The 18,221-nt window shown below is 38.5% G+C and overlaps 1 protein-coding gene and 1 pseudogene across 11 annotated transcripts in view; one reads left to right on the top strand and one right to left on the bottom strand.

Annotated features, from left to right (window-relative positions):
• The window catches only part of Cnot6 (CCR4-NOT transcription complex subunit 6), a 74,448-nt gene extending 56,447 nt beyond the window's left edge, over window positions 1–18,001 (bottom strand). For 10 of the 11 annotated variants that reach the window (XR_012442565.1, XR_012442564.1, XR_012442566.1 and 7 more), the window contains exon 1: window positions 17,615–18,001. The gene's annotated coding sequence lies outside the window, so the exon portion shown is untranslated. Of the gene's footprint in view, window positions 1–215; window positions 309–17,614 lie in introns of all 11 variants that reach the window. The other variant, XM_074057481.1, reaches the window with a different exon arrangement.
• On the top strand, window positions 4,361–4,909 carry LOC141417966 (short transmembrane mitochondrial protein 1-like; annotated as a pseudogene).
• Window positions 18,002–18,221: the final 220 nt, after the last annotated feature.

The raw sequence follows: 18,221 nt of genomic DNA, 5'->3' as shown, positions 1-18,221 counted from the left end.
AATTAAGTACTTATCATGCATTTCTGGCAGAAACATGACATGTTCCAGGTAATAAATGCAAAAGGAATTACATAATTAGAAAATAATTTTTATAATCTCAAATGAAACAATGGACATATGCAATAATTAACAACATTTAAAACTAATGGGAACAAAACAATTAAAGGAAAATTTTTAAATGGCTGTTAAAACCTGAACCTAATGCTTAATCTCACCTATGCCTTCTGATGAGACATCACTACGTATGTCCTTGCCTCCTCACCAAAACTGGACCTGAATCAAATCAGGTCTCTCTAGATCTGGCATGTCTATAAAAAGTAAGAAATACATGCTTGGTTATGATTAACTTTTATGCTATGTGCATTTTAATCACAAGTAAAAACTTTTCAAAATAATTCTTAAAATAAAATAATAATACCACCAGCAAGATGCAGAATATGGAAAGTTCTAGATAACAAAAGACCTAATTTTTCAACCAATAATGGCATGAAAAATGAGAACCGGCAGGAAACTGATACAGAATAAATTTAAAAGACACAGATATAAAATGCAATATTGTAGACCTTGTTTGTTCCAACTTGAACAAATTAAGCATAAAAAGACATTTTTTTAAAAATCAGAATTCCTTGGTTAAGCACCAGTGGCTTATGCCTGTAACCCTAGCTACTCAGGAGGCAGAGATCAGGAGGACTGTGGTTCGAGGCCAGCCTGGGCAAATAGTTCGTGAGACCCTATCTTGAAAACACCTATCACTAAAAAGGGCTGGTGGAGTGGCTCACGGTGTAGACCCTGAGTTCAAACCCCAGTATGCAAAATAAAAAATAAAATCAGAAATTTAGATGGATTAAATATTAATATTAAATTAGTATTTTGTTTCTGATTTTTTTTAAAGTTCTTGTTGTTACACATTTTTAAATACTTAGGCAAAACATTATTCTTGTGCACATTATTTCAAATCCCATGTCCCTCACTTTATCTTATTCTTTTAGATAAACCATAATCCTTAACTTTCTACCTACTCCATATATACCTAACACCTACACAGCTAAGCACTGCTAGAGAAAAACCTACAATAATGTGAATTTAAAGTGAGACAGTTAGCAGTTACCCCAAATGGACTCTTCCTAGCCTATCCCCTCCCTACACCTACATGCCTTCCCTCTTTAAACCTAACACTTGCTCCTCTATCATTTTTCTCAGTTAATGACCTTACTTCTATTTTCAGAAAAGGCCAGAAAGTCCTTTTTATGAGCTATGACCTATGCCCATCTTTTACTGCAGACAAACTGCCTGCCCTATTAGAACAACCTACCTGTGCACTTAAACCTACCCCATAATCCTGCCTATTTTGGACATTAACCTGGCAATTTTCTCCTTTCTTTCTCACATAATCTCTGTCTACTGGATCTTTATTTCAGCACACAAATAAATGGCTTATTTCTTCTATTATTTAAAAAAAGAGTTCATGAGGTGTGTTGGTACATATTTATAATCCCAATAGTCAGCAGGTGAAAATGACTGGGAATTGTAGGCCAGCCAGCTACATAGCAAGTTCCAGGCTAGCCTAGGCTACAGACTGAGACCCTATCTTTAAAAAGAAAAACAAAGGAAGCAGATTGGAATGAAGATACTCAAGGGCCAAGCGTAAAAAGTCACGCTCTCAATCCTTAGTCTAGTAGATAGTTCCTTAGTTGAAACCCTTAAATTAAGTACTATATATTTTAACCTCCTCAAGGAGAAGCAAACGCAGCTGCTGAAAACAAAGACATAATGAAAGGGGATAATCTGCTGAATCAAAATCAGAAGTGATCAAATATTTGGATTTGTAATTACAAAATTGTATGCAAAGCTAAAAATCTACCAATGGTAATTGGCCCTAGCCTAAAAATATGCACTAGCCCCACCTCTCCTTACTTTTATAAGCAAAGTAACAGCCATCTATACTTAACCTTCAAAATGAATCTCTAAGGGGAATAAAACAGAGGTGCCTAAGGATTCACCATAAATTAACACACATTTCTGTGGCCAGAGGCGTGAAGGTTCCCCCAACACAATAAGCAATTCTCCAGCAGATATCACTGGTTGTCATATTTCAGTTCAATCCACCTGGAGCTAACTTAATGGCTCAGTCCCACAACATTGCCCCAACTTTAGATGCCAACCTCAATGAGCATACGTCATCTGTGTTTCTGACCCACATCCAGTTATGAGTTGGTGTTCCCTTTACTCCCTCCTTGGGTTCGATTCATTTGCAAGGATAGCTCACAGAACTCAAGAAAACATTTTATGTAAGTCCACTGGTTTATTATAAAAAGTACCATAAAGGGAACAAATAAACAGCAAGATGAAAATGCATCATAGGGCAAGATGATATGGTGAAAGGAAAGTGGTGCTTCTGTATCCTTTCCAGGCAGGCAATCACCATCAACTATTGTTATTCCATAGTTGTTGCTATTGTTTGCAGTGCTTGTGGACTCAAACCCAAAGCCTCATGCGTACTAGACAAGCACTATACCACTGGGCTACATCCCCAGCCTTTGTTCAACAGTTTTACAGAACTTAATTTTTAGCTCCTCTTCCTTTCTCAGAGGTTGATGAAAGAGGCTGAAATTTCCAAACCTCTTATCTCCAACTAAACAGTCCTTCCTGCTATTTAGGGATCCAACCCTAAGTCACTTCATCAGCCTAAAGTAATACAAAGTTGTATAATAAGCTAACACAAAAATCAATACATTAAGAGGTTATCAAGGGGCTCATTATAAGAAACAAGACACTTCTGTTATTCAGGAAATTCCAAGGGTTTTAGGTGTTCTCTGATGGGAACCCAGGACAAAGACCAAATATACTTTGTATTATACCACATCCATCCACACAATGTAAGAATAAAAGGCAAGTTCTATGAATACAGAATGCCCAATATCACATTACATATTAACACACACACACACACACACACACACACACACACACTATTGGCTATATAAAATCAGTACTCCAAAAAGCTAATGAATCTATTGCGAAAAGAAATACCTCTCAAGCTTAAAAGTGCTTCCTTTAATAAGGTGAAAGCTCTCAACTTAAGAAAAAAAAAAATTCCTGCTAGTTTTTCAGCTCATTTATTGTTAATCTCTTACTGTGACTAATTTAAAAATTAAACTTTATCATAGGTATGTATGTAAAGGAAAAGAAACACAGTATGCACAGAGTTCTGTATTACTAGAAGTTTAGGATAAAGGAGAACTAATTTATTTCAGATAAGCTACTTGGCACAAGGATACAGCCACCTCTACTAATGAGTTATCACTAATTCCTGCAACAAGCCCTTCTTTCAAAACAGCCTGGAAGACTTCCTGTCATTAAAAGCCTCCCATTGCCCCAATCTCCTTGGATGTGCCTATCGCCCACCATAGCACACATACCCCGGACTGCAATCCCCTGCTATTCTCAAATAAACTCTTTGATTTAAAGAGGTCTCTCTGTTCCTAATTTTAAGTTGACAATGTATTTTACATAAATTTTACCTCAACTACAAAGTATTCTATACTCAAAACACCTGGTCGAGTGTGAGAACAAACAAAAGGACTTTTTCAGACAAGCAATCACTAAGAAAACATACAACCTATGTACGCTTTCTAAATTAAGTATGTACAACAGCACTGTTTGTGACAGAACATGAAAACCTACATGGCTTAAATAGGCTATCGTACAGTCACCCACTACAGATTGTTCCACTATGAACAATCACACAGCTATGAAAACAATGATTTTAAGTAAGCCACTGGTATTACACTGAATTATTTATTTCGCATTTTAGGATTAAGCAAATAAGTGATTGTGTTAATGACGTTAGGAACCAATATTTGCATGTACCTAGCATTCAAACCAGCCACCATGTGAGGTAGCAAATAATCTGAAAACTGGTAACTGAAGAGAAAGATTTACCTGGTTACCCCTGCAGAAGGGAACTGCATTCAGAGGAATGTAACAGCCCCAATGAAAAGAAAGCCCTACTTTACAAAAAACTAGCAACTAATAGAGTCTGATATGGTAGCATGTTCCTGCAGTCACAGCTATTTGGGAGGATGAGGCAGGAAGATTGCCTGAGCTCTGGAGTTCAAGGCCAGCCTAAGCAACACAGCAAGACCCTGTCTCATTACCACTTGAGGCACTCCACCAGCAGCCCCCCCATCCAAAACGATAGCTAATAAATGAAGCCTGAAAGAACAAAAAGGCAATATACATATTACAATCATTTTGTAATTCCTAATGAACATTATCCCAACAAGGATTATAAACTGGGTTAAAACCATTAGATGAGGGTTCCGCCCTCGCGCGGGGTCGGGCGGGGAGATGTGGGGGGGCAGGACCGGACCGGCCTTGGAGCTGTGGGATGTTTCGCGCCCTCCTCGCCTTCTCTGATGACATCATGCGCCAGTTCCTGCTTAGATTTACCTATGGCAACGTGGTTGGTATGTACTTGGCTAAAAAACCTGGCTAAAAAAGTTGAAGAGATTAAAAAGGACTTGGAAGCCAAGAAGAAACCCCCTAGTTCCTGAGGCCTGCTTCAGCACTGTGTTCTGGATTCACCAATTCTACTGCTTCTGAGGGGCCGTCTTCACTTCCTAATCCCAAAACTCTTGCTCTCTTCTCCAGTCTCAGCGATTTTCTTCCTTCTAGATGCTGTGTGTTGACTCAGAGAAAAATTGGGCTACAAGTTGAGAACTACCCTTTATGTTTCCAGCAGCCTCACCTCTTCCCTTGTCTTCCTTCTAGCTACTTGGGAGGTTCTAAAACTGGATTACGGTGCTAGGTTAGCAAACACAACCTTTAATTAGTAGTTTATTTCCTCTTTGGGATTTCTACTACCTTTTGTCAAAAGAAAAACTGATGAGTTTTGTATAGCTGACCAGGTATACAAAATATGCTGATTTCCATAGTTTAGCAATTATAATGGGTGCTTGCTAAAACACTTGTTACAAAATTTGTTGATTCAAAATAATTAAAATATGTAGAAGCCAGTTTCTGGTGAATTATCCATCTATTTTATACTGTTGTCAGGCAACTCCACAGTTGATAATTTAACCAATAAATCAGTTTGCTCTTCATTAACTGAGAAACTATATTCTAGGAATTCTGTATAGAGCTGGGGAATTAAAAAAATATGCAAAATAAAAAAAAAATTAGATGAATCACTGGCACTGACATAATGCTAAAGTAACAACATGGGATAGCCTACTTTCACATCACAAAATAGAAAATGTTCAATGGAGGAATAAACTTACCCATTCATCAACCTCAGCAACATTAATGTTGGGAGGACCCAGACATTGGGTCACTTGATGTGATAAGAATATGGAAATGACCCAAACATTGTATGCATATAAGTAAAAGAAATTAAATTTTTTTTTTTAAAAAAAAGAATATGGAATAAACATCAATGTCTGTCTTATTAAAATCCAGAGGAATTATGGTTACTAAAGAGCAATCACATAAAATGAGAATATGAGGTATACCTATCTGCTGCCGTCAACAAGCTCATTTCAGGAATATAATCAGATGTAATGAATGTTTCCTACATTGGATTCACAAATTAATAATAAAGAGCATTTTGTGGACAATTAGAATAAACATCTAATACCTATTTAATATTTATAATATTAGTAAACGATGTGATGTTATTTTGGCCATGTATAAAAATGTGGGTTTTGTTAAAGGCTCTCTGAAGTTAAATAATGTTACTTTATTTTATTTGGCTAGATTTTCTTAAAGGGAAATGAAGCTGTTACAGCCAATGTCAATTAACAGAACAAAGAAATGCTGAGTTTGCCATCTCTCCTTTTCTTTTTCATGCTTTCTACATTTTCTCCTTTTTTTTTTTTTTTTTTTTTGCGCTTTAACTTTTTTCACAATCAGAAAGGGAAAGAGGCATAGGAAAGGAAAGGAGAGAAACAAAGTAATAAACTCAGGTGCAGAAAGATCAGGCTCCAGGCAGGGGTAGGAGAGTTAAGGCACACTTGAAAAGGTAGTGATACTAATCTTAGTGCTAATTTACTTCTTGCAGTCCAATTTTTCAGTAGGTCTGCTTATACAATTTTTCACTCAATTCTCCTGACTTTTACCTCCTTGGGATCTCGATCTGTCTTCTCCATTTTCACTGTCATTCAAGTTAATACTGACCTTCCTCATTTCTCAATATCAACTATTAAACAACCCTCTCAACAGTGCTATTGGTCACTGTCCTGGCATGTGTCTGCTCATGGCACTCACCTGTTAGAAATATAAGCTGGCCCCTTCCTGTCTACCTAAAGTATGAACTTCAATCTTTTACTTGGAACTTAACTAGCTGTTTTCTCACTCACCTTCAGCCACTTTCATACATGCCCCCCTATAAAGTTGTAAATTAATTAGGACAAACCTATTTCTAAATCACAGTCTTTCAAATACATGCTAATTCCTAATCCCCTTCCACAGAAATTCAGATCACATGTTTTAGCTCCTGTAAGCCCATCTCAACAAAGGCACAAGTCCAGTATTCCCTCCTGTGCACACCTCACCTTTGTTATGGTACGTACTCCCACATTCCCCCAAAAGTTTTGTATTTCCCCTGTGTTTTGTGTAATGTGTAGGACTAATACACTAATACACTTGTATAGTCTTTCATATGACCCAGAATCAAGTTTTCACAGGAAAAAAAAATCCAAAAGCGATTCAATACAGCAGAACCATGCCTTCTTTTTTCTTTTTTTTTTTCTTTTTGTGATACTGGGGTTTGAATTCAGGGGCCTCCCTCCCTTGAGGAAGGAAGGAGCCATTCCAGCAGGCATTTTTGTGTTGATATTTTGGAAAGAGGGTCTTAAGAACTGTTTGCCCAGGCTGGCCTCAAACCTCTGTCCTCCTGAGTAGTTAGAATTACAGTCCTGAGCCACCAGCACCAGCCAGAACCATGCTTTCTTAAGGGAGCTTTCTTAACGGCATCATTTATTCATCAAATATTTACTAAGCATTTTGCATGTGCCAAGCACTTTGCCAGGTGCCAGGAATAAAGAACAAATCAGAGATCTTACAGTTTAATATAAGCTGAGCAAACAAAAAATCTTACAATGTAATCACACTCTACCCCTTCTTTATTTTTACTACCACCACTCTCATTTCTTATACTCAGCACTTTTGTTTTTAAGATTACAAATAACCTATTTACCATTCTCAAATTATTCTTCCTAAAACTAAGCTCTAATTACACAATTCAACTTGAAAAGAAAAAAATAGCTTTTGAGGAGATTTGGAAAACAGGAAGTTTAACTCAAGTAACTTCTGGTCTATGTCAGCTTTGAAACAATGATTCTATAGCATCCTCTCTGCTCCTCTGTAAGAGCTCCACAATTTATAAAACAAATTCAAACTCAGTAGCTTAGTACTAAAAGTGCTTTACTTTTCTGACTTCTGTCCCAATACTTTTATCTCCGCACATTTTGATGCAACCAGCAAATGAATTTCCATCTTTCAAATATGCCTCACTTCCCTATCTCCAAGCCATTAGTTGTATCATTTACACATTGAAATTCTATCCACACTTCAAGGTTAAGCCAAATATTATCCCCCTCTTCCTACTGCACCTCCACAGTAGATAACAAATTGCTTGCAAGCTGTTTTCCCCTAACACTAAAACCATGAATTCCTCCAACAAAGTAAGATTAGAAAAACAGCAATAAAGAGTTTTTTTGAATGTCTTTCGAAGACCATTCTGAAATCAACAGCTTTCAGGAACAGACTAAAGTACAATATAACTCATACTTCCGACAATCCTGTGCCATATTTATTACATTATTTTCTTACATTATACAGTGAGAAGAGAGAACAGAGCTCAATGAAAATGTCTACAAATTTCAGAAATAGATTAAGTGAAATGAGTTCCAAATCATGCTTTCAATGGAAAAGAGTAGGAAAAATGGCTTTTTTTGGGGAGGGGGTAGTGTGCTGGGGACTGAATCAAAGGCTTTGCACAGGCTAGGCAAGGCGCTCTACCACTAAGCCCAAGATGGTAATACTTTAAAGTAGAAAAGGAAATAGTCAAAATCAAATTACAACTGCCAAAAAACAAACTATTTTTCATTATTACAAAAAAAAAAAAAGCCACCCAGCCACTGCTGTAAACCACAATCCCCCTAAGTAATTGTTATCTTTTTGAATACAATACAAATAACAACTCATTCACAAACACATCAAAATTTTTTAGGTTATAAGAAATACTGTTTCTATCAATACATGTAAGACATTTGAAAAGGCATGTAAACAGTAATTTGATAAATACTATTTTCTACAATGGAAATAATCTCGAATCTTAAATTAAAATTGTGGCTGGGATGGCAGGTCTACCATAGTCTTTAAAATACTTACCTCCTAGGCTGAGTACAAGTGCTCACATGCCTAACAAGCACAAGGCCCTGAGGTCAAACCTCAGTACTGCAAAATAAAAAAAAAATTTTTTAAATTCACCTTCTGTTTTAACAAGTGTATTGAATTCAACACTTTAAAAATATTATGAGTCCAGTGTAAATAAAAACAGTTGGACCCTTTTAGCTACAGTCCTAGTATTTTTCACAGCCTCAGTTAAGATACTTCTACTCTCACTTTAAACCCAAATTATTTTGCCTCTCAAAGACATTTGTTTTCTTCTTTTTCTTGCTATGTTTCTGCCACATATTGGCCAATTAAAAGTTTACAAAGATGATGAATCTCATTCAGGAGTTGTCCCCAGTGACAAAGTGTTTATCACTAGTGGGATGATGGAAACAAACAAAAAAATTACAAAATAACAACTCCTCTGCAAAAGATGAGTACCCTTGTCTAAAAAGAAAAGCTTAAATACTACCTATGAATTTGAGACTATTATAAATAGCTAATGAAACTATTAACAGGTATCTTACAACCCATTAATGTCTCAGAACAAAGTATTTAAATTGCATAGAAGTTAGTAAAAGAACCAAGGTAACAAAAAATTCTTACAAAAAAATGAAATTAGCATTTTGGTCATCAAACCCATTTTTCCTCTTACGATGCCCACCGATTTTCCAAGCCAAAAATGAGTATTTCAGTCTCCAATTCTAACCCATTTTACCTCCCAAATCTCCCATCAGTCCCTTCAACTTATCCAAGCTATTCCAACAGTCTCAGATCTATTTCTTTCTTCTACTCTCCCCTACTTTCATCTATCCTACCTTCACATCCTTCTAAAAAAGCACTTAGCTCCTGGTCCAAAAACTACATTTTGTTCATTTTAATATACTTGGAACCTGGCATTGCACCTGATGCAAAAGAGGCTCAAATGCAGTTGTCTCTTGGTATCTATGGGGAACTGGTTCCATGATGATGTGATCCAAGACACCCAGTGAAAATTCCAGGATGCTCAAGAAAATTCCAGAATGCTCAAGCTCCTTATATAAAAGAGCACAGCACTTGCATATAACCTAAATATATCATCCTGTATACTGTAAATCATCTCTAGATTAGTTGTAATACAATGTAAGTGCTATACAAACAGCTGTTATACTGTACAGCTTAGGGAATAAAGACAAAAAAATCTGTACATGTTCAGACAGATGTAAATTTTGTTCAACTATTCTCAATCCATGTTGGTTACATCCACAGACAAGGAGGGCCAACCCTATGTGTTGAACTAACTAGACAGAGGAGACCCAAGTTCATTTATAAAATAAACAAGGTATTTCATGATGTGTAGTCTATATGCCTCTCTAGTCTCATCATAGATCACATTAATTCCCATTTACCTCATAAACCTCTGCACTTTAGCATATGCTACTGCTTCAGCCTGAAAAAAACACCAGCCACTGAAAGGCTCATCCTTCAAATGCTAAGCTATATAATTTAAAAGGACCATTAGGACCTTCATCCCTATCCTTCCCAAACACAGGAGTTTACTGTTCTCTGCTCTGAGCTATTCTGTACCTTGAAAACATGTATTCATTACCCTTATCTCAATTTTTTTTAAATATTGCTACAAAACAGGCTCCATGTACTTACATTTTAAATATTTTTTATATCTTTAGAATCTGGCAGTTAGTATATAACCAATTAATGTTCTATATTCAAAGAGAGAAGCTGTGATTGTAAAAAACAAACATTTCATAGGGGTGCCAAAAGAACCAACAGAAGCTGAGCCCATCTTATCAGGAATATGGAAAAAAAAAAAAAAACCCATACACGCACACACAAAAAAATACCTAGTGTTCTTATGCTAAAGGCAAAATCTAGAGAAATCAGACAGAACAAACATTCCTAGTATCCAAAGGAACCGAGAATACTGTTTCTAGGATAGCCTGGGATAAAAAGCAAAACTATAAACTTCATCTTAGTGACATGTAATGGCAAAATTAGAGCAAACTTAAAACAGATAGGGGTAACAGCAAAAAATATGTTGAGCTCCTATCTGCTACACACTTCACTAGGAATATAACAGCTGTTCTCTGAGCATTCCCTACTGTCAAGCCTATCAGGCACTTTACAAACATCTCATTTAATCCTCAACACTCATAAGCAGACGCTATTATTTTCCTTATATAAGAAAGAAGATGCAGAGAATGAGCAATTTACTTGAGGCGTATCTGATATTTTAACCCAACTATGAGTCAAGTCTGTGCTCTCAACTCCAGTGCAGTGTCTCTATTATCTCAATTTAACTCTCATAGCAACTCACGCAGTAGACGCAATCTTCATTTTATAGAAACTGAGACCCAGAGTTAAAAGAATTTGCACCAAATCATACTCTTAGCAAGTAACAGAGCTGGGATTTGACCCTAGGACAATCTAGCTCCAAAGCTCTCCCCTGTTCATTCTCCAAATACTCTGTTACTGAAACCATGAGCCCTTAGTTATGTCAGACATACAATCTTTCCCAAGCTAACCTCCTCACTGTAGTCTCTACTTCCAAACCCTTCCTAATACACTAAGATAGAGATCTCAAATGCATTATTCCTGGTCCCTTTTAAAAATTAACCAGTACCTCAAAAGAGCCTTCCTTTATGTGGATTATAGCCATCAATAACCAACCAAATCAGAACTGAGAAATTTAAAGTACTTATGAACTCGATAAAATAACAAATCTATCATGTTAACAAATGATTTCTGAATGAAAAGTAACTTTCTAAAAAACAAAGTAAAATTTAGCTAAAAGACTGACACTGTTCTATATTTTTGCAAGTCTCTTTAATGTCTGCCCATTAATATGCAGGCTACTAAGCTGAAATCATGGTATGTGTGGTAAACATCTCACAACATTAAAAAGACAAGAAGTAGGCCATCAATTCTAAGTCTGTTACCTCAGCATGAGACAAGCAAAAAACATCTAGTACAGCTTTGGCACCAAACGATGACTGCCAACATGTATCATTTCTCTTTCTTGCCCTTTTGACAAATTTTCCAATTCTATTTGGTTCCTCATCTTATAATGAATTTTCCAGGTATCACTATCTAGTGGGAATTTTGGGCTTCACAGGCATTCAGTATTTATTCTAGCTGCTAATTCATGTATGCAATCATTTGGGAGGTTCTTAATATACTTGTTTTGATCTACTGCTCCACTATTCTTCTAAACCCAAGAAAGAAATTTTTACATGAAATGCCAACCTTACAAAACATCAACAAAACAGTAAACTTATTCCAAAGTCATTTAACAGTAATTTGAAAAGAAATCTAAAACATCTATGTTCAAATGGAGTTCAGCTACATACTGTTTCTAGACTGCAGATGTGTGACTGCCATTTCCAAAACCGCAATATGCTTTAAAATACTCAATTCTTACATGATCTCTACTAAAGTTTTGGCTCTATAGCCAAAAAGAGAATCACAAATATTAAGGATTCTGACAATTAACTCTATCAACATGATCAATCACTAGTGTAAGTGGTTATAAATTTGGACGAGCAAGAGTGTCTCCTTATATAATCAAATCTACCTTAAAAGCTCATTCCAAGTCACAACACTATGAGAGTGTGATAGAAGGAAAAAGGAAGGAGGACATGGTATCAATAAGAATACAAGCTGTAGACTCATGAAGTCCTAATTCTGTGATGTGTTTATCTTCACCTTCAGTTTCCTCACTTATAAAATAGTATCAACCTCACAATTTTGGTATGAGGATTAAATGAGATAACACAGTGCCTATTAAATCATTAGCATTCAATAAAAACTTGTTTTTCCTTTCTGTAACTACAAATCCTTCACTCTTTTAAGTTCCTACAGATTACCTAAAACTAGGAACCAAAGGATAATTCTTCAAATGTTCCCAAAAAACTAGTTTTTGTTTTCAAAAATTTTAATTATTGCACTGCAAGTGATATGAGTGCTTACCCAGCAAACACAAAGCCCCAAGTTCAAACCAAGTACCACCCAAAATAATAAAATAAAAAAATTAAAAAGATTTAGATTATAATAAACAAAGGAAAGTATCAGTCTAAAACAGGTTAGCTTCATCAGACGTTGTTTTATGGCACTTTGCTGTTATTCACAACTACACACAATCTTATGGAAGAAAAATACTTGCCTCCCAATAAGGTGAGTGCAAATAATAATTTTTATTTAATTTTACCAAGTTATATCTTCATTTCTGCTTGGTGTTCAATTAACAGGGACTCCTAACGCATCTGTCAACCCATACCCTAAATTTGCTTAGTAAAAAACCATTGAATGTACCCAGACTGAATGTACCTTGATTGGACCGGTAATACTTTTTTTTTTTTTGGCAATACTGGGGCTTGAAATCAGGACCTCATGCTTGCTAGGCAGGGGCTCTACCACTTAAGCCTCCTTTTTCAGTCCTTTTTTTGTGTTGGGTATTTTCGAGATAGGGTCTAAAGAATTAACCATTATCCTCCTGATCTCTGCTTCCTGAGTAGCTAGATTACAGGCATGAGCCACCAGTGCCTGGCTCAGTAATACTCTTTAGATACACAGAATCACTGCCTAATTTGTTATTTTTCCACATTTTGCAACAACTCAAAAAAGGGGGGGGAGGTTACAGGGACCCTCCCTTTGCTACTATTCTACATGCAAAATCACATCAATAATCAAATAAACTTTGGGCTAGGGAGTACAGCTTAACTGCAATCCTAGCAGAGGGAATAAAAAAAGTAAATCTAGGCAAAAAAGTTATATTATGATTTTACACCTGATAAACTCGACCTCCAAAGATGCAAAGATGTTTTTGTAATCAATTCCACAAACAAAAATTAAATGACCAAATAAATCAGAGAAGTTTGATAAATATGAATACGTGTATGTTTGAAAAAACACATGTATTAGAAATTTATTTCCTATGTTTTAAACTTAAACAAAAAATTGGCAATGAGCATGTATTCTCTCCATTCAGGCCTCCTCATTAAACTGCCCTCTTTCCTTCTCTTCTATTTTAAAATTTCCCAAAAAGCAGTTCATAACCTTCTTCATCTTAACTTCCCATATGCTTTCCAAAACAATCTATAATCAGATTTCTACTTGCCTGATCCCACAAAAATTTGCTCTGCAAATCCTATCAACCTATTTCAAACCTCATCCTACCCTAAACCTAGACATTATCTATTATCACCTCTTTCTTGGTACTCTTAATCTCTCTTGGCATCTGTAATGTTGCTACTTCCTGGTCCCCTTTTAACCTCCTTAACCAGTTTATTTCAGTCCTGTCCAAAACTAAATGTTGGTTGCTCCTTAAGAGTTCCTTCTGTCCCCTGTAAGTTTCAAAGTTGCGTACATGCATACTTTCATTCTCTTCTATTGATTCTCAAATGGATCTTACCTCCCCACCAAAGTGAAAACATTTTTTTCAAACACTCTTTCAGAGTGATCACCTAATTTATAGTGCCAACTATATAACAACCAAATCTATCTAATCCACCCCCACACACACACTCTCTGGTCCAGATACACATTAGGCATATAATAGACATCTGCCTAAATATCTATGAGGAATGTTAAACTATAGAATCAAAAGAAACTGCAACTTTCCTTGCCCAAATGTGGTGCTCTTCTGTATTTAAATCACTTCTGATATGATTTAAATCATATCAACAACTGCCCCCATCAAAAGAACTTCTAAATCATACTCAATTCTTTCTTATTGAGCTCACTGCTTGTCTGTCCCTACTTCTAGTTATCTTACAAAGTTACTACATAGTAGTTTTTCCATCCACTATGCTGATATCCTCGAACTCTCACAAAGACCTAAATGAACTCTCTAACTTCAATATCTAGACCCCTTTAATCCAGCCTCCACATTTTTACTATGTAACTCCTGAAGAAGTAAGTCATGCACACCATTTCCCCACTCCTACCTATACTATCCCTCCCTTCCCATTTCCCTCCCCTCTCCTCCCTTCATCCCTCTCATGGAAATATTTGCCCAGGCTGGCTTCAAACTGTGATCCTCCAGATCTCTGCCTCCTGAGTAGCTAGGACTATAGACATGAGCCACCGGCACCTGGCTCAAACTTGAACTTTAATAAGTACCAGTTTAGGATTTTCACTGTTTTTTTTTTTTGACCTCTTCCAAAACATATGGACATTCTGTTTCTACATGGTCTTGAATTATAGAGCAACTGGGCAGAACCCTCAGGCCCACTACAAAATGGACCCCGCATACCAAATCCACACTTAAAAGATCCAGTCACTAATTCCACGTTGTCTCAAATGTGACTTGATTTTTACACACACAGCCTGTACTCTCCACACTGATGTCAAATCGATCTCTAAGTCATTTTGCAACCCAGCTAAAAATATTTGGCTCCCTCCTTTGCTACAGGAAAAACATATAAATTTCTAGTTTACCAAACACGATCCTTCAAATTCTAGGCAGGACACACCTTTGCAGGTTCCTCTACAAGTCACTGGCATTTCCAGCTTCCAATACCACCATTCCACTGGCCCAACACTTGACACCTCAAAGCAGTCACTGTTCCTTCTGTTTAAAATGACCACCCCCACTCCCAGTTTGGCAAGCTCCTATTCAGTGTTTCCTTTTGTACAGTGGCAGCACACCCACTGTAAATTTAATCATTCTTTCCTTTTCCAAAGCGATTTGTGCATCTATTAAGTCTATGCACTACATGAATTTAGAAACTTGAGTACATTCATCTTTGAATTCTCAGTGTCCAACACTGTGGCCAATACATGCTATTCCTTGACATGTAACAAGTTATCAAGAAAATGTAAATTGATAAGGGATAAGTAAGGTCCAAAAAAGGGTAAAGCTAACTGTTCAAATATCAGAATCTGGTACATTCCACTGTATGCTTACACACAGTATGATTACAATTTATTTTATTCAGTAATTGTTAACTTTACATACAGTGTTTTACTAATCACATTTCATTTTAAGATGGCTACCTCCCTGTTGTGAACAGTGGCTAAAGTTAAAAAAGTACATCAGTATAAGATTTTGCAGATGCTGAGGGATTTGAAAATTAAAAGTATGACCTTTCTTCTCTAGATAACACATTAAGTTCTAGTCACAACAAATGTAAATAGTACTGCATACTCATAAATCCAAGTCTTTTTTCCAGTACAACATACATTCTTAGATGAACCCATGTGGAAGTTTTCAAAGTGACAAATGCTTTGAACCAGAGCTTCCCAGGTGGACCTTACATGCATGAGCGTTACAAATGTGCTAAGATTCTGACCCCTCACCTCTCATGTCCCAAAGAACACAACTCTGAGCTGTCTTACCAATTTATTCCACTATGCCTTAAATATATTATCCTTTTCTGCTGCACTATGATATAAAAAAGGGTTGTGCTTTAAAGAATATAAGAAGGCTAATACAGGTACAGTGGGATACCTAAGCATTAAACAAAATGGGGATTTACAAGCTGCACATACTGTGGGCAAATTCCTGCAATGTCTTTATTTGTAGTCAAGACCAAGTTCTATAAACCAACTTCAGTCTGTTCAAAAGAAATAGTCTGAATTGCCTAATAATTATAGTTTTACTAGGCCAACAAGATTTAAGAAATCAGAGAATCCCTGTAAAATGAATAGACATTTAAAAGAACCTTCTTTAGCTACATTACCACTGATCAAGAAACATCTGAAATTACACAAGGACTGACTTTCAGAATTCCAGTCTCAAAGGAAAATGTATGTCTTCTGCAGTAGGCATCTTGTTTAACTACTGAGAAATGATCTGACAGATCTACCTTAAATAACTTTCATTCATTAAAATAACCCCCTCTTCCCTCCCCAAAGAACAAATCTTTAGCAACTGCACATTTTTATGTGCTCTCACCAGCACATAAACCTGATCCTTTCCCTCACAGTATCATGGGTAAGTCACTTTAATCTTTCTAGGTCTCTTTTCCTCATGAGCCGCTGTTCAAATATTTTAACGACTTGGACTACCTGCTGGCCTAAAGATAGGCAAGTTTTACTCTAAATTTATTCTCAAAGGCTTCACCACAACAACAGTCTTAACAGCAATCACACACACAAAATCGTCAAAACTTTTTGATCAATAGTTATATCAGCTTCTATAGTCTATGAAACTCCTTTGGAATGGTGGCGAACTGTAGTATATCGTGAAAATACAAAATGCTATTACGCACCATTTTATTTTTCATTTATTCATGTTCACTCTCTTCCTCTCCAAAGTTAAAATATCAGACACAAGTAGGCAAAATTATTCAGCACTAGCAATCAGACAATTCACCTACGAAACAGTTAAGTACAGGAACTCAAATTCAAAAAGACTATCTCAACGACGTCAGCTTAACACAATAACAGCAAATGACCCAATGAGGTCAAGCACGATGACCATTCACAATGTTGTCATTTGCAATAACACTTAAAAAAAAGGCAAGATTTCAGGTGTTGATTAGCGGGCTCTCTGAACAACGGGAAGGAGGAAAGGAAGCAAAGGGAAAAAAGTTACCAAAGAGGTTGAAAATACGAAGACAAAATGCGCCTCGATTCCAGGAGAAAAGTGTTTCGAGTAACTAGTCCCATCTCCTGAGCCCCCAGGAACACTATAAAGTAAGTATCTCCATCTGGTACTCAGTGCTTCTTTACCTATGCAACCCGCCCCGTCCGTCCCCTTAAACTATCTGCGTTAAACTAAATTAAAAGTGCATCGGGGAGGGGGCGAGCAGTTGGGTTCCCGCTTCTTGGTAACTGCGTCCCCGGAGTGCAAAGTTCTACACTCCATAGCGCGCAATCCCACTGAACCACTTCTCCGAAGTTGCCACCCGTGCTGGCCACGCGTCCGCGGACACCGACTTGTGTCCAGCGGGTGACAAGAGCCGGGATCCCAGAGCCAGGAGCGCCCGCCACCACCCCTCTGCGCGCCGCCGCCGTCAATCCACGCCCCCCACTCCCGCACCCCGCGCGGGGGCGCGGCCAGGGGGCGGGATCGCGGCCGCCGCGCACCGAGAGGGGGGAAGCGCGCCCAGAGGAACCCCCAACAGCCACCACCCACAAAACTAAAGTTACAGGACACTGAGCCCGGCGCGCTCCGGCTCCCGAGGTCACGAATGGCCCGCGGACCCGTGCGCGGCAAGTGCCGGGAGCAGCGCCCGGGCTGGGCTGGGCCGCGCCTCGGGCCCGTCTCGCTCACCTCTCGAGGTTCGACGCCTTCCTCCGCCGCTGCCGCCGCCTCCTCCCGTTGAGTGCAGCGGGGTCTGACCTGTAGAACCACCATACCAGTCCCGCCCGCTGCTGCAGCGCCGCCGCCGCCTCTCTTTTGCCGCCTCAGCCGCCGCCGCTCTTTGTTCCCCCGCCGAGCGCCACCACTTCAGCTGCCTGCCTCAGCTGCCCCAATGGGCCGCCACTACGCCCTCCCGCTCTCTCTGCCCCCGGCCTCGCCTTCCTCGCAGCGCCCGCCGCCGCCTTCGCCTCCGCGCCGCCGACGCCGCCGCCACCGACGCCGACGCCTCCTCTTCCGCGCCCCCCTCGTTTTCATTGAAAGCAAACAAGCATCATGGCGGCCGCCACCTTCCCCACCCCCCTCCCACCCCAGCCAGCGAGCGCCCCGACCGCCACCGCCTCTCCAACATCCGGGCCTCCCATTGGTCGCCGCTGCCAGGCGTGACCATACTGCGTCGGGATGAGGGGGGGTCGCTCTTCTCCCAGCGCAGCCGTAAGCCCCGCCCCCCACCCCCACCCCCCTGCGCTGGGGACAGTGAGCTAGTCCGACGTGCTACCGAGTCTGCCTTCTGTTCCTG

The sequence above is a fragment of the Castor canadensis genome, chromosome 16 (assembly GCF_047511655.1).
Source record: "Castor canadensis chromosome 16, mCasCan1.hap1v2, whole genome shotgun sequence".
Lineage (NCBI taxonomy): Eukaryota > Metazoa > Chordata > Mammalia > Rodentia > Castoridae > Castor > Castor canadensis.
Note: the sequence above shows the minus strand (reverse complement) of the source record. Positions and strands in the feature narration are given on the sequence as shown.